The sequence below is a fragment of the Physeter macrocephalus genome, chromosome 7 (assembly GCF_002837175.3).
Source record: "Physeter macrocephalus isolate SW-GA chromosome 7, ASM283717v5, whole genome shotgun sequence".
In the NCBI taxonomy this organism is placed as follows: Eukaryota; Metazoa; Chordata; class Mammalia; order Artiodactyla; family Physeteridae; genus Physeter; species Physeter macrocephalus.
The window spans coordinates 91470784-91491185 of NC_041220.1; the positions used below are offsets into that span (position 1 = coordinate 91470784).

At 39.3% G+C, this 20402-nt stretch overlaps 1 protein-coding gene across 2 annotated transcripts in view; it reads right to left on the bottom strand.

Annotated features, from left to right (window-relative positions):
* Window positions 1-20402, bottom strand: part of LOC102980498 (recombining binding protein suppressor of hairless) — a 131793-nt gene that overhangs the window by 90996 nt on the left and 20395 nt on the right. The gene's annotated exons all lie outside the window — the stretch shown is intronic.

Genomic DNA, 20402 nt, shown 5'->3' on the forward strand with positions numbered 1-20402 from the left:
GATCTATCCAAAGCCCACAAATCTCTTTACCCCAACTGATTCTTCAGTTTTCTTCTCAAGGAATGAAAATAACCTAAAAGACAGGTCTGAATACTTGGTAGGTGCCAGGTTCACCTCTGACCAACTATTCTATTCTGTGTTGAATGAGAGCTGGAAATCACCCACACACCTGCATAAAAGGGAACTCATTAATAGACACAACAGGGATTCCTTCAAACAATGCCCCTTCTGGTGTTAATATTACTGAATCATTTTAATTCCATGGAAGTCATTAAACTGTAAAAAGTTACAGTTTCTACAGTTTACTTCTATGAAGAGCATGCAGATAAATGAACAGATCCATGGCTAACTATCAGGTTTTAGTGCTTCTCTGTGATTGCCTTGACAGGTTACCTGATTCCTCCTTCCTCCTCACCCCACTCCACCTTTCTTACATAAAAACATTAAAAACACTTCATTATTTAAATGATACAGTAAGAAGTCTATGTATCACATTTTAAATCTAAGAATTCACTCTACTTCTGTTTCAAGTTTGGCACTCTATAGCTACAAGAAAGAATGAATACTCAACCTACACAAAGGAAGTAAAACTGATAAATTATCAGTAATACACATACATTTATGTCATAAGCAGATAACATTACTTTAGGATGACTGATAGGAAACTTTTAATAAAAGCAAGCCATAAAAGGGGCTTCCAAGGAAAGAAAGTAGCTGGGAGAGGTTTGTTATACTCTGGGTTTGTGGGACAGCTCATGCAAAGGTTAGTAGACAAAGAATGGCAGACAACAAAGTTTCCCAGCTAGAGCTAAAAAGTACGTGCTAAAGAGAAAGAGAAATTATTTCCTGTTTGAACGGGTAGATTCAACTGATGAAGACTTTTCAGGACCACTGTCAGAAAAATTACATATTCCTGAGATTTAGATTTATTGCAGGTTGTAGGGAATACAGATTACAAAATGTAGGTCACTCTTCAGAAAGCTGGTAATGGTGGCATAATTGGGAAAATACTAATGAAGAGCAGAAACAAGGGCCCTGGTCCAATGAAATCACTGTAGCCACAACCATCTTTAAAACTGATCATTTTACCGCTTTAGTGCAACCCCCACCCTTCCCCCTCCAGCTTAAAACCTTTCAAAGGCTCTATATATGTTACAACCTCCTGTAAGGAAACCCACATTTGTTTCCTACACTCTGTTCCTCCAAATAAACTCTCGACTATCAGGTTAATGTTCCTGAAGTACAGTTCCTCCCTTGCACATAAAGAATGATGTTAATCACTGGGAAACAAGGCAGGATATAAATACATTAGATAATAAAGGAAAGAATAAAAGCCTAGGTCTGTAACACTTACTCATTATCTCACTTAATTTTTCATAACGCCATTTTACAGAGGAGAAACCTGACACTCTGTGGTCAAGTGACTGACCAAAGAAAACACGCAATATGAGAACAGAACTAGGACTTCATCTAGATCCTCTAGCTGGAATTTCAACACTTGTTCTATGCAACATTGTTGTAAAATATTGCTGGAGGAAGGAGGTGGTACTGGGGCTAACATTTGTTGACAATATGCCAAGAATCATGCTAGGGACTTAATGGTATTTGATTTCATCCTGATTTACCACTCATAAGACAGACTAGTTGCCTCCTTTTACAGGTGAGGAGATTGAGGCTCATGGACATTTAAGCATTAATCTGTTCAACATAATGCATCTGAGACTGAAAGAGGTTGGTCAGATATTCCCTCTCATATGTCCAACTCTAAAACTCACACTCACGTTGCTATGCCAATCTATCTCCCAGAAGAAATCAAGTCCAAACTTAAGTTTTATTTTTCAACCTGGCTGATCTAGCAATAATCTAATTTTATAAATGCTGCTGACTCAAAATGTAGTCAGTGTATATAAACAGATTTTTTAGCTATGGTTTAACAAGAGACTATATATGCACATTCACTAAAGCCACTAAGGTTTAGAATCGTATTTAATAACTCAAATCAGAAAGTTCATTTGATTCCTACAAATGAGATCCAGTTTTTTCACGAAGTTATGCACCTGAAGATCTTTTAAAGCTGACTTGTAAATCATGGTAGTTATCAATATAAATTTTAGTTGACAAAACAAAAATAAGCATAAAAGTTATTTTCCTTAAGAGGGTGCACTACCATGTTTCCCCATGGACTGCTACCAGCAGTCTTAGCCTCTTGGGAAGCAAACCATTTATTAGGTGAGGGAGGTGAGGTCATTCAGTCAGATTACCAGTAATTAAACAAGAGAGAGAGAGAGCGAGCGCGCAGATGGTCAGCTCTCTACAGTGCTTCAAACCATGATTAAACTAAGAGTAACAAAAAGCACTGGAAAAATTCCCCAAATTAAGGACAGGAAACTCCTAAGTAACTTCAAATTTTAATAGAAACCAGCACTCACGTTGCATTCCAAAACTGCCTGCAGAAGTGATCAACAGAACTACTACACCAGTGTTTTTGGTAACAAGTTAGATGACTCAAAGACACCATTTTTTAAATTGCTGAAACAAAATTTTGCAGAATTACCATATTTAAGGCTTCAAAACTGTTACAGGAAGAAATTAAATAGTCATTTAACAAATCTTCATCAGGGACTTCCTCGGTGGTGCAGTGGTTAAGAATCCGCCTGACAATGCAGGGGACATGGTTTTGATCCCTGGTCTGGGAAGATCCCACATGCTGCGGAGCAACTAAGCCCGTGCACAACTACTGAGCCTGAGCGCCAGAGCCCACGAGCCACAACTACTGAGCTCACGCACCACAACTACTGAAGCCCACGCACCGCAACTACTGAAGCCCACGCACTGCAACTAATGAAGCCCACGCGCTGCAACTACTGAAGCCCACGCGCTGCAACTACTGAAGCCCCGTGCCTAGAGCCCGTGCTCTGCCACAAGAGAAGCCACCGCGATGAGAAGCCCGAGTGCCGAAACGAAGAGTAGCCCCTGCTTGCTGCAACTAGAGAAAGCCCACGCGTAGCAACAAAGACCCAATGCAGCTGAAAAAAAAACCCCAGAAATTCTGATGCCCAACTACATACATTTTTTTTTAAATAAATTTATTTTTTATTTACTTATTTTTGGCTGCGTTGGGTCTTCATTGCTGCGCACGGGCTTTCTCTAGTTGCGGCGAGCAGGGGCTACTCTTCGTTGCGGTTTGCAGGATTCTCACTGCAGTGGTTTCTCTTATTGCGGTGCATGGGCTCCAGGTGTGCGGGCTTCGGTAGGAGTTGTGGTGCCTGGGTTCAGTAGTTGTGGCTCGCGGGCTTTAGAGCACAGGCTCAGCAGTTGTGGTGCAAGGGCTTAGTTGCTCCGCAGCATGCGGGATCTTCCTGGATCAGGTCTGGAACCTGTGTCCCCTGCGCTGGCAGGAGGAGTCTTAACCACTGTGCCACCAGGGAAGTCCCCCAACTACATAACTTTAATTGCAAAACTAATGTGTATTAAAACCCTATGCAATTGTCTACAAAACATTTCACTTCTTTTGGAAGAGACAGAAATACATTTTCATGACAGTTGTTACGGCCTCCTTCACTATGCTGTATCCAAAGGGGGTAGCTTTTGTCTTTCATCTCTGTAAAACTATTACCTAACCACCAAAGCCTGGAACACAATTGGCACTAATGACTTAAGCATGTGAAAATGTTATAAACCCCATTTGGGACACACAATTGACAGCTAAATACAGAACGTTCGTGGGAGTGCTTGTCTCATGTGCTCTAAAATGTGTTAGGCACACAAATATTCGAGTGATTTGAAGAAATTATTTAGAAATGGCTTATACATGCTGCAACAATATCAAGGACAACAGAGACTTTGAAAGAAGATGATTTAACATGGACACCATTTTTTGACTACTGAATTTTGTTTGTTTTGTTTTTGACTACTGAATTTATAATACACAATGATTATTAAGGTATAAGATCAGCACTACTGCTAAAACATAAGCTTCAGGAATGTAATTAGAAACAAATGCCAATAACTTCAAACTTCTATGCTTTTATAAACAGCCTCACATAGTAAGCTGAAATGACAATAATGAATGCATTCCAAGGCTCACTGCAATATTACCAAGCAAGGACTGGTAATTTCCAACAACACAGGAATAATTAAATCATGGCACATCCATATGATGGTAATAAGTCAGTAATGTTGAAATTTATAACATGGTAATATTCTAATTATAAACATGGTTAGTTAACTATATATAGTGTTGGGACTTCCCTGGTGGTCCAGTGGTTAAGACTCCATGCTCCCAATGCAAGTGGCCCAGGTCCGACCCCAGATCAGGGAACTAGATCCCGCATGACGCAACTAAAAGATCTCACACGTGGCAATGAAGATCCCACGTGCTGAGACTAAAACCTGGCACAGCCAGATAGATAGATAAGATAGATAGATAAATGGTGTTTTCTCACATTACATGTTTCGTGTGTGTGTGTGTGTGTGTGTGTGTGTGTATATATATATATATATACATATATATATATATACATATATATATATATATATGTATATACATATATATATATAAAGTATAGGGCTTCCCTGGTGGCACAGTAGTTGAGAGTCTGCCTGCTGATGCAGGGGACGCGGGTTCGTGCCCCGGTCCGGGAAGATCCCACATGCCGCGGAGCGGCTGGGCCCGTGAGCCTCCGCCACGGGAGAGGCCACAACAGTGAGAGGCCCGCGTACCGCAAAAAAAAAAAAAAAAAAAGTGCTGAGTAAAGGATGTTAAGGAAGGAAAAGTCGTAAGTAATACAGTAAATCAGCTCATAAAAACTATTAAACATTTATTCAAAACAAGCAAATCAACAGAAGCTTCTTTCCTTTCTAGGATCTGAGAGGAAACTAAGGAAGAAATGCTAAAGAGTCTGAATCAAATTTACCTCTACTTTCTTTTTTATGTATATATTTATAAAAATGGCTATGAGTGAATTCAGTTTCTCCATATCATTTTCTTTCTCCTTTGGTTTCACTGCTTAGGTCTCTTTTTGTTTAAAATAAAATGTAAATTTTGGTGGCTTGAAAAATAGTGTGGTCATGAGTATAAAGAATGTGCTGATCAAGTTCTGGGCTTGGGAGTCAGGCATCATAGGTTAAAAACGCACTGGATATGTAACTTCTGACCAGTCACAACTTCTCTGTAGATAATAAGAGAATAATAAACTACAATATTAATGCTTAAATACTGCTTAAATGTGAAAGTACCTAGAACACTGCCCACCAGAGCAAGCATAAACATTTATTGACTCTGAAGGCACAATCTGATAATCAGTTACTGCTAATGTCACAATTCTAAAGCCAAAATAAAACATTTTCCTAAAATTTTTTTAATTTAATGTTCAAGAAATACTTATGTTTAAGTTTTAAATTTTTCACACTTACGTTTATTTCAATTATGTGGATGATGATCCAATCTGTAGCTCTTAATTCATGCCTTCAAGCATTCTCCTTTCTCTTGACAAATTCATTAGTTCAACAAATATTTGAACATCTACAATGTAGCAGCCCTTTTCTAAGTACTAAGGATACCTCACTGTACAGATAAGACCAAAACCCTTGGCAGCACAGTTTACAGTGTAAATAGAATGTCAGATAGTGGTAAACGCTACGGAGAGAAACAGAGAAGGAAAGGATAAGGAAGACAGGAGGTGCGGTGCGATTTTAAATAAGCCCTCAGTGAGGTAATATTCGAGCAAAGGTCTGAAGGAGGTGATGAAAGGAGGAAGATTTCATGCAAAGTGAACAAACAGCAGGTCCAAGAGCCCTAAAGCAGGAGTGTTTCAGCGAGGAACAGACACTACAGGAGAGGCGTCTCAGGAGACGAGAGGTTATGTGAGTTTGTGTGAGTACAGGTGGCGGTGTGCATGTACATGTTCAAGGGACACCACAGATCACGAAGGTCTTGAGCTTTTTACTCCAAATTTTGAGTCAAGGAAGATCAAGATCTAAGCAGAGGAAGATCAGCATGAATTTGGCTGCTGAGCAGAGAAAGAGAAAAGGCATTAAGGAAAAAAGCAGTAGAGACCAGTTAGAGGCTATGGTGACTATGTAGGTTAAAGATGACAAAGCCTCACACAGGGTGGAAGCAGTGGGAAGTGTCACAGGTGATGAAACTATGGGCATATTTTAAAGACAAAACTAACAACATCTGATGACACTCTGGATCATGGAGTTGAAGAAAAAAGAGGAAGAGAGCAATGGTGACTCCAAGGTTTCTAGCCTAAGCAACCCAAAGGATAAAGTTACTTAATGAGATGGGGAAAACTTAAGAAGAGCTGGGGCAGGGAGAGTTCATTTCTTTAATTTTGTATTTATATGGGATCGTGGTTGTTCACCAAACTTATTGTGATGTATGTAAGCTATCATTATGCTATACACCATAAACATACAATGCTGTATGTCAATTATATCTCAATACAACTGGAAGAAAAAATACATTAGGGAAAAAAGAGGGGGTTTCAGTAGCTCAGTTTGGATATAATAAATTGGATATGCTCAGATATTCTAACAGAATTACAGTTTATCAGGACTTTCTGCAAAGAGTAGGGAGATATGACAAGTCAAGTTAGTCTATTTAGTTCTTGCTTGTAGTTGGAATTTTTAAAAAATGAGGTACATGTATTATTTACTAAACAAGTGTTCTAATAATCTTAACATTTTAATTATGCATCCTCTGCCATCTATATCTGTCAGTGTTAAATAAATGATAATGTGGTAAAAATATTTAAGAAAATCTCTAATTACAGAGACTAATTTAAGGAAGACAGTCCATATTCAAACACTGTACAGGTAACATAATAAAGGCAATCTCAGATAAGAACAGGAACCTATTATCTGATGCTCTCTAGTCACCAAAATGCTTCTCAGTCTCAATCTCATAGATTAGAAACAGTAAATTTAACAGACAACACATATGAAGTGCTTTCCACATGCTAAGCATCTCATTTAAATTACCAACTACCTTCTATTAGCTTACCTATTACAATGAGGCTGAAGGAAATTGATAAAGTTAAAGAACTGTCCTATAACTTTAGCCATACTGGAAATAACTAGTTTAAAAGTCTCTAAGGACTTCTTTTGATCTGTTGCTTTAATTTGCCATCACCATGCTTCATCTAGATTTTGTGTTCTCTTCAGGCTTTTCAATTTTCCAATGCCAAATGACAGGAAAGGAACATGAAGGAAAATGATATATTAAAGAGTTCCAAAACATAACACATGTTCCTGAGATGGAACTGTGTTGAAATGTATTAACAGAAGTCACAATTTCAGGCTGTGGGCCTAGAATTACAACTCTGCTAAATGGAAATGAACTGCAGAGAACTTGGAAAGTGAATACGTGTTTTCTAGGGAGTAATGAATAAAAAGAGAAAGGAACCTCTCTGATATACTTATTCTCACCTCACTGCTCTTATCTTAACTTCAATTAGAAAATTACTGCCACAAAGTGTCAAGATTTTAGAGACACTTTCAAAATTAACAGGTAACACTTACTTGACAACTCATCCCTATTTTAGGATAACCTTATCACTTAACTTTTTTCATCAGATGCAGGGGCTGTTTTATTTCACCTATCTAATAGTTCAAGTTCTTCAAGCAGTTCTTCAGTCAACCAGACTAGAACATGTATTACAGCACCATCTCTGTTTTGGGCACTTCAAAGTGTACATAATTTTGTACATTTTACTTAATCCTCACAATAATCCAATGATTATATTAAAAACCTCAAGTCTTCTAAGTCCAGTTAACTTTATACTATACCTCCATTCTGGTGTCTACCACTAGTAGTATAAGCATTTTAGGTCATTTTTCCAAAAGCCATTAATATATTTGAGTTGTACAAAGTATTTATATGATCTCCTGTAATCATCCTTGTGGCAGCAAACACTATTTTTGAACAGTGGGTCTCTACAAGATTGTAGTGGTTTGCACAGTTTTATCAAACTCAATTTTATTATATGCAATCTCCAATAACAAACAAAAAATCCAAGATTCCCCCCACCAAAAAAACAAAAACACAAAAACAAACAAACAAAAAACTCAAACAAATGCAACTCAAATGACCACCAGGAGATGGACAGATTTTTAAAATGTGGTACATGCATACAATGGAATACTATTCTACCTTAAAAAGGTAGGAAATTCTGACATGCTACAACATGGATGAACCTTGAAGACATTATGCTAAGTGAAATAAGCCAGTCACAAAACGACAATACTGTATGACTCCCCTCATGAGGTACCTAGCAGAGTCAAATTCATAGAGATAGAAAGTAGAATGGTGGTTACCAAGGGCTCAGGGTAAGGGGGAATAGTTATTGTTTAATGAGTTCAGAGTTTCAGGTTAGGAAGATGGAAAAAGTTCTGGAGATGGATGGTGGTGATAGCTGTACAACAACATGAATGCACCTAATACCACTGAACAGTACAGTTAAAAATGGTTAAAATAAGGGCTTCCCTGGTGGCGCAATGGTTGAGTCCGCCTGCCAATGCAGGGGACACGGGTTCGTGCCCCGGTCCAGGAGGATCCCACATGCCGCGGAGCGGCTGGGCCCGTGAGTCATGGCCGCTGAGCCTGTGTTCCGCAACGGGAGAGGCCACAGCAGTGACAGGCCCGCGTACCACAAAAAAAAAAAAAAAAGTTAAAATAATAAATCTTACATTACATGTATTTTGCTACAATAAAAAAACTGAACACACATCATGGAAATACATCAACAGCAGATAGTGAATTACCTTCTTCCTTATATTTTAATAAAGTTTCCCTTATTTTACCCCAAACCTATTTTTCATTCTAGTTTTGCTTTTGTAAATGGTGCCGCCTACCCACTCAGATAGCCACAACATTCAGTTTCTCTGTTCTCATCCTAAGCCACCAATCTTACAAACTGGTTTTAACTCTATACCACCGCTTGAATCTGATTCTTTAATTTCTAATGTCACGGCCTTCATTACAGCATTTGATTACTATAACAGTCTCATAGCCAATTTCCCATCTCAAAAACCTACCCTTCACAGTTACTGCTTCTGAAATAAAGCTCATGTGTAAAACCTTTCCAAAGGCTCCCATTGTCCATTCAAGTTTAAAGTTCTGAGCAACACAGTAAAAATACTTTGCTATTTGATCCAACCTACCTTTCTAGACTTGTCCACAAGCCCCTCTTGCTTCCTATACTCTACACATCAGATTCTTTACTCCCTTTTGTCTCACCGTATTTACTAGGCTGTCCTGCCTCCATGCTTTTTCTCACACCTCTCCATCTGTACAGAAGTCCCTTCTCAATTCCTATTGAAATCCAGTCATCTACTTTCACACACTGCTATACATATGGGTGTGAGTTAATATAAGGTTCTGGAGCTGGCAGTATCTATCTAAACTAAAAATGTACATATCCCTGCAACCAGCAATTCCACTTCTAAGTATATGTCCTACAAAAATACTCACGGATATGTGGCTACTATACAGAGTTGTTCCTAAAAGAGAAACACAGGTAGTTGTATGCCAAATGCAAACTGGCTAATAAATTCTGTTATATCTATATTATGGATATGGAATACTACACAGATTTTTTTAAAGAAAATTATTTTTTTGTGTGAGGGCGGCAGGGGCGGAGGTGGGGGACGGGACACGACCACGCCAAGCAACTTGCAGCATCTTAGTTCCTCGACCAGGGATGGAACCCAGGCCCATGGCAGGGAAAGCACCAAGTCCTAACCACTGGACCACCAGGGAATTCCCAAGAAAAATAATTCTAAATGTATGCTAAGAACTCAAGAATGATTAACTTTTTAAAGTAAACATACATAATATATAATATACAAATACAATAATATGAGCCCATCTGCCCTCTAGAAAACCCAAAGTATATGGAAAATTGTCTGGAAGAATATATCTCAAAATTTTAAAACTGGTTACCTCTGGGGAAAGAAGTAGAACTGGAGGCTTCTAAACTATCATAATAATGATACAAGAATATATTCCTGTATTAACTGCGTAACATTTCAAACAGGCAGGAGAGCTTATACAGACAATCTCTCTCACTCCTGATCTATCTGGCCTGATCTGGCTCCTACTCTATTTATCCAGTGATACAGAACTTAACTGAATGGCACTGGCTACACAGAGCAGAAGCACAAAGCAGCCTATCTTGGCACAGATTTATCTTGGCTCAGGCTCCCTAATGACATTCACAGCTGCCAGTGACACACGCCTCAGGTCCAGGGAGAAAACAGCCACATTCTCTCACTCGGCCACTACTCAGGCTTACCCTTCGACTGACTTTGTTCGTCCATTTGAAGGAATGTTTACAAACTGAGCACTCATGGTTTTTTAATTAATTCATCTGTCTCCTACAAGAACCACACCCTGACTGGGAAGGACAGAGGACAGAGAGTACCCAGGTATTCCTTTTTTTTTTTTAACATCTTTATTGGAGTATAATTGCTTTACAACGGTGTGCTAGTTTCCGCTTTATAACAAAGTGAATCAGCTATACATATACATACATCCCCATATCTCCTTCCTCTTGAGTCTCCCTCCCACCCTCCCTATCCCACCCCTCTAGGTGGTCACAAAGCACCAAGCTGATCTCCCTGTGCTAGGTGGCTGCTTCCTGCTAGCTATCTATTTTACATTTGGTAGTGTATATATGTCCATGCCACTCTCTTTGTCCCAGCTTACCCTTCCCCTCCCTGTGTCCTCAAGTCCATTCTGTATGTCTGCATCTTTATTCCTGTCCTGCCCCTAGGTTCTTCAGAACCACTTTTTTTTTTTAAGATTCCATATACCCAGGTATTCCCGAACAAAATCTCGTCTCCAGATTTCCAGAACTCACCTTCCTCTAGCATAATTTAAAAGTTTAAGGGGAATTCCCTGGTGGTCCAGTGGTTAGGACTCGGTGCTTTCACTGCTGAGGGCCTGGGTTCAATCCCTGGTCAGGGAACTAGATCCCACTTGCAGGCCGCAATTAAGAATTCACATGCCACAACTAAGGAGGCTGCGTACCGCAACTAAGAAGCCGGCGAGCCACAACTAAGACCCAGAACAACCAAATAAATAAATAAATATTTTTTTAAAAAATGGATTTAATGAAGAACGCTACACATAGGATTAGATTTTTAATTTTAATGAAAATAGTCTCTTAGAAGCAATGTCCTTCCAGGACCTACAACTAGCAGAGGCTGAATCCAAGGTTCAAGATTCCAAAGACTGATGGTAATACAAGGTACAAATGCTAGTCCTCTGTTTTTTTAGGATTGCTATTGTTTTTAGTTAGTATCCAAGATCAGTTTCATGGAATTTCACTAGTCTGTCCCAAACCTTTTTTCCCCATTATTACTTTCACTGCACAATTTTGCAAATCTCAAGTTCTGTCAAGCTACATATTCACCCCTCAGTATTTGCAGGTGATTGGTTCCAGGACCCCCTTGGATACCAAAATCTGCAGATGCCCAAGTCCCTTATATAAAATCACATATTATTTGCATATAACCTATGCACATCCTCCCATATATATATAGTTTTATTATTGTTATTCTTTTTTTTTTCTTTTTCGGCTGCGTTGGGTCTTAGTTGTGGCACTCAGGATCTTTCACTGCAGCGCACAGGCTTCTCTCTAGTTGTGGTGTGCAGGTTTTCTCTCTTTAGTTGTGGTACGTGAGCTCTGTAGTTCGTGGCACGCAGTCTCTCTAGTTGAGGCACATGGGCTCAGTAGTTGTGGCACGTGGGTTTAGTTGCCCCACGGCATGTGGGATCTTAGTTCCCTGACCAGGGATCAAACCCGCATCCCCTGCATTGGAAGGCGGATTCTTTACCACTGGACCACCAGGGAAGTCCCCCCTTCCCATATACTTTAAATCATCTCTAGATTACTTATAATACTTAATACAATGTAAATGTTCCATAAATGCTATGTAAATAGTTGCCAGCAAGTGGCAAATTCAAATTTTGCTTTTTGGAACTTTCTGGATTTTTTTTTCTCCCCAAATATTTTCAAACCACAGTTGGTTGACTTCTCAGATGCAGAATCTACGGATACAAAGGACCAACTGTATATGGCATTATGGCAGAAACTCCCATGTGCATTAGACAAAACAACCCCTATGAATCTTTAGTACATGGAATTATCAAAATGCCATGGATAGTTTTTTGTTTGGTTTTGCTTCTGGCTTTTAAAAGGGTGACATAAACGCCAATGCTACAGAGAATAAAAGTGTGTTAAAACTGCTACCATTAGGACAAAAATGCAGTAGTAGCGATTAATGATATCTTGATGATGTGTTGTTGATCTTTTTTTAATATTTATTTACTTATTTATTTGGTTGTGCTGGGTCTTAGTTGCAGCAGGTGGGCTCCTTAGTTGCAGCTCGAGGGTTCCTTAGTTGTAGCACTCAAACTCTTAGTTGCAGCACTCAAACTCTTAGTTGCGGCATGCAGGTGGGATCTAGTTCCCTGACCAGGGATCGAATCCGGGCCCCCTACATTGGGAGCACGGAGTCTTAACCACTGCACCACCAGGGAAGTCCCTGTTGTTGATCTTTAAACAAAGATCAACGTCAACTAATCGTGATCCCAAAGTAGGCATGTGGCACGCGCACATGCCCGCCCACCCCCCCACACACACACACCCCAAAGCAGCCCTTAATGTACTTCATTTCTTAACATAACAACTAGAGAAGATGATCCTATGGGGAGTGAATCTATTGAATAATCTATTATATAAACTAAGGCAATGGAGCCTACCCAGCATGCATGTATTTCCAAATTTATAAATATAGCATCAAAACAGAAAGCTCATATAGAAAGATAAACATAGTTTGTATAGAAAACAGGCCATATAATGCAGATATTTTGATACACAGTTGCCCACAATTAACTGTTTATAACATAAAGCATTCTCAGAAAAAAATCATTCAAGTGATGCCTGGAGACCGAAGTATGTGGTTAAATGTAGGTTCAGGTTCTGGTACTAATTCCAACATGGAAAGGGGACTTCTCATACCAACAAGCAGTTCCCTGGACAGCAGAAAGGTATCCTACAATTCAACTCAATTCTGACACTATCTACCCGGAAATAGATCTACGAGGTTCCAGTGACCTCCAACTTGGGTTTCAGAAGCCAGTCTCAAGCCCAACTTATTATGTGTGTTGTCCTGCCCCTAGGTTCTTCAGAACCACTTTTTTTTTTTAAGATTCCATATACCCAGGTATTCCCGAACAAAATCTCGTCTCCAGATTTCCAGAACTCACCTTCCTCTAGCATAATTTAAAAGTTTAAGGGGAATTCCCTGGTGGTCCAGTGGTTAGGACTCGGTGCTTTCACTGCTGAGGGCCTGGGTTCAATCCCTGGTCAGGGAACTAGATCCCACTTGCAGGCCGCAATTAAGAATTCACATGCCACAACTAAGGAGGCTGCGTACCGCAACTAAGAAGCCGGCGAGCCACAACTAAGACCCAGAACAACCAAATAAATAAATAAATATTTTTTTAAAAAATGGATTTAATGAAGAACGCTACACATAGGATTAGATTTTTAATTTTAATGAAAATAGTCTCTTAGAAGCAATGTCCTTCCAGGACCTACAACTAGCAGAGGCTGAATCCAAGGTTCAAGATTCCAAAGACTGATGGTAATACAAGGTACAAATGCTAGTCCTCTGTTTTTTTAGGATTGCTATTGTTTTTAGTTAGTATCCAAGATCAGTTTCATGGAATTTCACTAGTCTGTCCCAAACCTTTTTTCCCCATTATTACTTTCACTGCACAATTTTGCAAATCTCAAGTTCTGTCAAGCTACATATTCACCCCTCAGTATTTGCAGGTGATTGGTTCCAGGACCCCCTTGGATACCAAAATCTGCAGATGCCCAAGTCCCTTATATAAAATCACATATTATTTGCATATAACCTATGCACATCCTCCCATATATATATAGTTTTATTATTGTTATTCTTTTTTTTTTCTTTTTCGGCTGCGTTGGGTCTTAGTTGTGGCACTCAGGATCTTTCACTGCAGCGCACAGGCTTCTCTCTAGTTGTGGTGTGCAGGTTTTCTCTCTTTAGTTGTGGTACGTGAGCTCTGTAGTTCGTGGCACGCAGTCTCTCTAGTTGAGGCACATGGGCTCAGTAGTTGTGGCACGTGGGTTTAGTTGCCCCACGGCATGTGGGATCTTAGTTCCCTGACCAGGGATCAAACCCGCATCCCCTGCATTGGAAGGCGGATTCTTTACCACTGGACCACCAGGGAAGTCCCCCCTTCCCATATACTTTAAATCATCTCTAGATTACTTATAATACTTAATACAATGTAAATGTTCCATAAATGCTATGTAAATAGTTGCCAGCAAGTGGCAAATTCAAATTTTGCTTTTTGGAACTTTCTGGATTTTTTTTTCTCCCCAAATATTTTCAAACCACAGTTGGTTGACTTCTCAGATGCAGAATCTACGGATACAAAGGACCAACTGTATATGGCATTATGGCAGAAACTCCCATGTGCATTAGACAAAACAACCCCTATGAATCTTTAGTACATGGAATTATCAAAATGCCATGGATAGTTTTTTGTTTGGTTTTGCTTCTGGCTTTTAAAAGGGTGACATAAACGCCAATGCTACAGAGAAAATAATAAAAGTGTGTTAAAACTGCTACCATTAGGACAAAAATGCAGTAGTAGCGATTAATGATATCTTGATGATGTGTTGTTGATCTTTTTTTAATATTTATTTACTTATTTATTTGGTTGTGCTGGGTCTTAGTTGCAGCAGGTGGGCTCCTTAGTTGCAGCTCGAGGGTTCCTTAGTTGTAGCACTCAAACTCTTAGTTGCAGCACTCAAACTCTTAGTTGCGGCATGCAGGTGGGATCTAGTTCCCTGACCAGGGATCGAATCCGGGCCCCCTACATTGGGAGCACGGAGTCTTAACCACTGCACCACCAGGGAAGTCCCTGTTGTTGATCTTTAAACAAAGATCAACGTCAACTAATCGTGATCCCAAAGTAGGCATGTGGCACGCGCACATGCCCGCCCACCCCCCCACACACACACACCCCAAAGCAGCCCTTAATGTACTTCATTTCTTAACATAACAACTAGAGAAGATGATCCTATGGGGAGTGAATCTATTGAATAATCTATTATATAAACTAAGGCAATGGAGCCTACCCAGCATGCATGTATTTCCAAATTTATAAATATAGCATCAAAACAGAAAGCTCATATAGAAAGATAAACATAGTTTGTATAGAAAACAGGCCATATAATGCAGATATTTTGATACACAGTTGCCCACAATTAACTGTTTATAACATAAAGCATTCTCAGAAAAAAATCATTCAAGTGATGCCTGGAGACCGAAGTATGTGGTTAAATGTAGGTTCAGGTTCTGGTACTAATTCCAACATGGAAAGGGGACTTCTCATACCAACAAGCAGTTCCCTGGACAGCAGAAAGGTATCCTACAATTCAACTCAATTCTGACACTATCTACCCGGAAATAGATCTACGAGGTTCCAGTGACCTCCAACTTGGGTTTCAGAAGCCAGTCTCAAGCCCAACTTATTATGTGTGTTTCTGACCAGCCAGCTATATAGATCAGAGATTCCCATGACGCCCTCCTTCGGTTCGATTAATTTGCCAGAGTGGCTGGCTCACACTTACTACATTACCTGTTTCTTATAAAAGGATATAACTCAGGAATAGCCAACTGGAAGAGATGCAAAGGGCTAGGTATGGGGAAAGGGCCACATGTTGCCTCATTAACATAACAAAAGACACCTTTATCACTCAGGAAATTCCATGGGTTTTAGGAGCTGTGAGCCAGGAACTGTGGACAAAACCAAATACGTATGAAAAATATATTCTGGTCATCTGATGACCAGATTTATAAACCACAACATCACAGTGGTAAAAAAATTTGTTTCTCCTTCCCATTAGTCTTAATATTATACCTTCCTATTTCCCTGTTTCTGTCTAAACAGTCTCAGAATTATGATCCTCGTATGTCAGAGATTACATATAATCTATACAATATTACCACATTTATTGTTTAAATCAACAATGTTGGGGGCTTCCCTGGTGGTGCAGTGGTTAAGAACCCGCCTGCCAATGCAGGAGACAGGGATTCGAGCCCTGGTCCGGGAAGATCCCACATGCCACGGAGCAACTAAGCCCATGCGCCACAACTACTAAGCCTGCACTCTAGAGCCTTTGAGCCACAACTACTGAGCCCACGTGCCACAACTACTGAAGCCCACGCGCCTGGAGCCCATGCTCCGCAACAAGAGAAGCCACAGCAATAAGCCCACACTCCACAATCAAGAGTAGCCCCCGCTCGCCGCAACTAGAGAAAAGCCCACATGCAGCAACGAAGACCCAATGCAACCAAAAATAAATTAAATCAATTAATTAATTTTAAAAAAACAGGGTTGGGAGAGACGTTTCGCATTTTAATAGAATAAAGCAAGAAAATTTCAAGTAATCATTTAAGAAATCCAAAATTAGTGTGTAAAACACTCATTTACTCCAGGAAAGTTCCCTTCCTTTATTAATTACCTTTGGCTTGAGCAAATAAATTAGTTTATCTTCCATAAGTGTCATCAATTTAGAGTGAAAGTTATTCAAAATCACATTTCTTGCCTGAGTGACATTTTCTGATCCATCACCATGCAAAATCCAGAAGCCATGCCAGCAAATTATTCCTGTACATACATCCTCACCTCCCAATCTCACACCCAAAACCTGTTTCCCATATCAAATGATGGCGACCCTGTAATTACCACTGCTCAGACCAGAACATGAGGTTAGCTTTGATTCTTGTCTTTACTTCACATACCATATCTAATCTAGGCACGCTTTGCCTCAGGGTCTTTACATTTGCTGTTCCTGCTTGCTGGAATGTTCTGTCCCCACATACAACATGCCTCACATTCTCACCTTATCCTTAAGGTCCTTTGCTCAAGCGTCACCACCTCAGAGACCCACTTTATCTTGTTGCAACCGCTTTCTGATACTCCCTATCCTATTTCCAACACTCTTTCTCTTCTGAAGCCCTTATCTCAATAAATATTTAACTTATTTGGTTTTTGTCTCTCTCATTAAAATGCAACCTCTATACACTGGCAGATTATACGTATTTATATATATATTTTTTGGTCTGTTTTGTCCACTGGTATATCCTAGTGCCTGGGACATAGCTGGCACTCAGAATCCTCTGAATACACCACTAGGGCTCAGTCTATGTCAGATGATCCCAACCTGAGGGAATAAAAGGTGTTCCACAATGAGAAGGGTTGATAATGGTGCCCTCACTGACTGATCTGTTTCAGCACATCACAAATTACCTAGTTTAATGACCTGAGCCCTCAAAAAACAGGTGAGGGACTTAAGATAATTTCTGCAACAAAAGAGGTATTGGAGATAGTACTAATAATTTAAACACACTAAATAAATAAATGGCAGAAGGGTACCTCTTCCTCCTAGAATTCCCTCTTTACCAAGTAAAAATAATGATTAATCAGATATAACAAGACAGTCAAAAAGAAGATAGAAATAACCAAGATAACTTTTTAAAATATAGATTTACATCTATTATCAATAGTAACTTCACCGTATATATAAATTTTGCCCCAAAATATTAGCAAATGACAGTGCAAAGCAATCACAATTAGTAAAATACTTAAAATTTTAAGTACTTAAAACATAACAGGTCTCTATAGGTTGTGAGTTTTTTCTCTCTGGCAAGGTTTAAAGTCATGATTTTCAATTCAGTACTTTGGAAAATGTCATTGAGTTTACATGCCTCTTTTGTGACTTCTTATAAAACAGTGTAAGATAAAAAGCCACAGGGACTTCCCTGGCGGTCCAGTGATTAAGACTTCGCGCTTCCACTTCAGAAGGCACGGGTTCGATCCCTGGTTGGGGAACTAAAATTCCACGTGCCGCAGTCAAAAAAAAAAGAAGCCACATATCATGGGAAAGACTTATTCTTCCTGTCATGGTAGAAAAGGTGAAGTATGACTTGCGGAACAACATGAACATAAACCAAAATGTATTTTTCTGTCAATAAATTACTATATAAATATGCACAGAAAAGACTGTTGAAGATTATGGGGGGGGGATTGGTATTAGAAAAAACTACATAGTGTGGGAAATTTGTCATACAGTAGGTAGTTATGTTTTTTCTGATATGCCTCAGTTTATTTAGTCTTTGCTGGCTTCTTAATGAAATGCAAAGTTTTCTAAGAAAATATCTATAGGAAAACATATTCTCCACTGCAAATTCATTCTACAGTTAAATATTTACTGAGTGCCTTTTACATGACAGGAACTCTTATAGGTACAAGGGATAGAAAACTGAACAAAAAGACACGATGTCTTCAGGAGCGAGCTTCTTTGACCTCTATTAATTAAAGCTTTTTATGGAAAATCAGTATTATCTGCTATGAGAGTGGCTGCTTTAAGCAAATAAAACAAGATTTCTATAAAAAGCTTACTGAGATCCCATCACACAAGAAACTCATTCATTTCATCTCTCAATTAGGAAGCAAAGAAAATGACAACAGAATGACACAAAGTACTACCAGATGTCATGGATATGGCTAGTTACACTATATCTTCATGAAACAGGGAGTAACCATGAAAACCTTTTGTACCACATAGAGGTTTGCTCTTCATCTTGTGGCAAAGCACTTAAAAGGTTTTGAAACTTGACAAGTTACTCATTTTTCTTACACAAAAAGGTCCCCAAATTGATTACTTTTCCTGTGATGACATGCAGCTTCTTGTAGTATGTGATCTAGCAGTTACTTCTGTAAAATTAAAAACACTTAAGGTAAGCATGGCATTTTTTTTTAAAATTCATTTATTTAATTTTTGGCTGCATTGGGTCTTTGCTGCTGCATGCGGGCTTTCTCTAGTTGCAGTGAGCTGGGGCTACTCTTTGTTGCGGGGCACAGGCTTCTCATTGTGGTGGCTTCTCTTGTTGCAGAGCACAGGCTCTAGGCACGCAGGCTTCAGTAGTCGTGGCACAGGGGCTTCAGTAGTTGTGGCTCGCGGGCTCTAGAGCGCAGGCTCAGTAGTTGTAGCACACGGGCTTAGTTGCTCCGTGGCATGTGGGATCTTCCTGGACCAGGGCTTGAACCCGTGTCCCCTGCATTGGCAGGTGGATTCTTAACCACTGCACCACCAGGGAAGCCCAAGCATGGCATTTTAAACAATGGCTTTTCAACTATGAAAATCACCTGATTTGTATAGAAATAACTTAAAACTAGCCCTTTGAATGACTCTCACAAAGTATTAACCAAAATTTTTTAAAAATAATGATGCATATTACATATACCACAATTTAAAAAATAACAAAGTAAACTTAAATACATTGCTCTCAAAAAATACTTGTTAAGATAAAAAGGGGTTCTACCACTCTATTAAAAGTATCTTCAAAATTTTGTTTACCTCATTTTTATCACAAAATTTTTTATCATTTGAAATTTCTATAGATACTTCAATGTGTATATTAGTAAAGTACAACACTTCATTATAATTTATTAATACACAATCACATATACTGGGGTACACGTTAACTTTCTACTGATATAGGTAAACAACCAGAAGTCTAGAGACTATAGTATAGTACAAAGCAAAACAAAGTGCTGCACAGGCCACATAGCTCTTATAGTATATGGATCAAGACCCTGAAGACAGGCAATCTTCTTTGGCTTCATATGAATTAATTAAATCCACCACCTCAGCCACTAGGGACACCAAGCAAAAAAATATGAAAGAATCAACGAATAAACATCAACCCTTGAGGAGAAAAACAATACAGAATATTTTCCCTCATTAAAATGAGATAGTCAGGACTTCCATGGTGGTCCAGTGGTTAAGACTCCACGCTTCCACTGCAGGGGGCACGGGTTCAATCCCTGGTCAGGGAAGTTCTACATGCCACAGTGTGACCAAATAAAAAAAAAAATGTTTAATGAGATAGTCAATGTGGAAAGACTCTGAAAAGTTAAGAGAACCAAGTTCATGAATGTCTTCATTGTCACAACGTTACTCAATGTGTGCCCGTCCCCAACAAAACCCCCTTTAATGTTGACTTTCCATTAATACATGAGAAGCTGCACAATGTAACAGAAAAGGCACCAACAGGAGTTTCAATTTAAATTTCATCCCCTTCCCTCTTTGTGTTCCTTCCAATAAGCATCTAAACAAGTCAAGCCTATTCCTCCATCACAACACCTAGGTTCCATTCCCACCAAGTTCTGAACCACTGCTCTTGAAAGAGCTGTCTCCACTTCCTGAACCTGTGTCAAACCACATTTTAGCTCCCACCAGTTCTTACCAATTTGAAGTCCTAAAGTCTTACCAACT